Genomic DNA, 2,013 nt, shown 5'->3' on the forward strand with positions numbered 1-2,013 from the left:
AACCTTTCCTAAAAAAGTTGGATCAGTAAAAATTACCAGATTAAGTATTTTCTGCTGTCGTTATCACATTACTTACGCAAACAGGTCACTTAATCCAGTTACAGTACCAACGGAGGAGTCCCCGAGACTTATAAACTAACTTGAGGGAAGGCCAGCCAGCCAAGAAGAGTTCTGTCTCTTAGGGTTAGTCAGACTGGTGAATATCAAAATACCAGCTTGATCATTGGCCATGAGAAACATACGTTAAAGCAGACAGCAGTGAGGGTCAGCGTATTCTCTTCCTATAAAGCTAAGTGGACACTTTGCATTGAGAAGCTTACTTAGCATGAATTCGGGCAAGGGAAATGACCTAAATGATATGACAGGCTGTTGTCATTCAGCCAAGATCCTGATGCAGCTGTAAACCCATCTGTAGTTGTGATGTACCAACTACAAAACAAGAGAGCAGTGTTTCTGGGCCAGGAAAGCCTCTGGGGGCAGCCCTGAGGTCTCATTATTATAGGGGTATGTTACATATCCTCAATCTAGTTTCTGAACATCTCTGCGCTGAGACCCCATTTCTTTAGAAATGCCACCTGGTCTGCTAAGTTCCTATCAAGATGTAGCCTGGAAGCCATGCTATCTTTTGGAGGGAGTCTTAAAACATCTGTGCTTTGCTTAATTTTGTCTTGATGTGTGTATTTATAATTTCCTTTATTATCCAACTTCTAGGAGACACCTAGATTTTGCCTTATATGTGCCTACAAAGACTACTTAAAATAACATACTAGTTATTGATGACTTTAATAAAATATAATTTTCTTAATTGACCTTGCATTTAAAAATGGAGGGTTTTTTGCATCAAAAATTAACAAATACACAAAAAGCAGTAAGTAAACAATCATGATGGTTTGAAATAATGAGGAATCAGTCTTCCACATTCATTTCTCCCTAATGCTTAGTGTTTATTTTTACACTTTTTAAAAAAAAAAAAAAACCCACTGAGTTCCCCTATAAAATACACAAGAGATGTCTGACGCTATGATTGTCCTGTGAGAAAACATTTCATATTTTAAAATTAAATGTTAATGCTTTTATAATTATATTTACTGCTTACCGTCTAATGGGATATTATGAAAGCAATCACACTTCCTAATCTGGATGTTTCTTAAATAGAAATAAATCATTAAAAGAGCAAGAATTGGCTGCATTTCTCAGCTTTTATTTTTAGGTGGATTACTGCAGAAGCTGAAGCCTATGCTCAGAATTCTTTCTGGAATCAAAGCTGTTTGAATTCAGATCTCCTATCTGCCCCTTATTAACTGTGAATCTAGTAAAATTATTTAACTTCTCCAACTCATGGTTTTCTTTTCTGTAAATAGCAATGCTTACCTTTATCCCCTCCATGGAGTTATTTGTTTCGGTTAAGTGAAATAATGAACCCAAATCCGTTAAGCATAGCAGCTGGCCTTAATAAATTCTATAAATAACAGTTGTGTGTACGTGTGTATCAAGCGTTCTTAACTGAGTGCACTGCATACTGTATTCCAGTGATCATATTTGGTATTCTATAACCTGTGATTGAGGAGGCCCAGCCAAGTGCATACCTCCAGGTTAGGCCACGTACAGGGCTGCTTCAGTCTCATGCTGAAGTTGAGACCTAGTATAATGTTTCCAGGTCAATGTGAACCTCACTCTCTCAGGATATGAGTGTTTGGAAGCTTGCCCCTTATTCTGTCTTGAAAGTTATTTGTAATTTTTCTGCTTTTCCTAACTGTGTGACCTTCTCTCTGAATCCTTTAGATAAGTGAATCTTGGTGATTTACCCCAGGGGCATATGTGTCTGCTCTTTCTGTCCATTTGTACCCGCTCTCAACTTTGGTCTATACAGTGGCCGGTCGTGCCCTACTCTGTGTAACCACTTTATTGAAGCCTGGGCTCTTCAGGGGTGAAGTGGGCAGCAACTTTCTTTTTCTCCACGGCTGCCCTCCAAGCCTGCTTTGTCAGCTATCCTTTACCCTCTCCTCAGTAGGA

The sequence above is a fragment of the Phocoena sinus genome, chromosome 18 (assembly GCF_008692025.1).
Source record: "Phocoena sinus isolate mPhoSin1 chromosome 18, mPhoSin1.pri, whole genome shotgun sequence".
NCBI lineage: Eukaryota > Metazoa > Chordata > Mammalia > Artiodactyla > Phocoenidae > Phocoena > Phocoena sinus.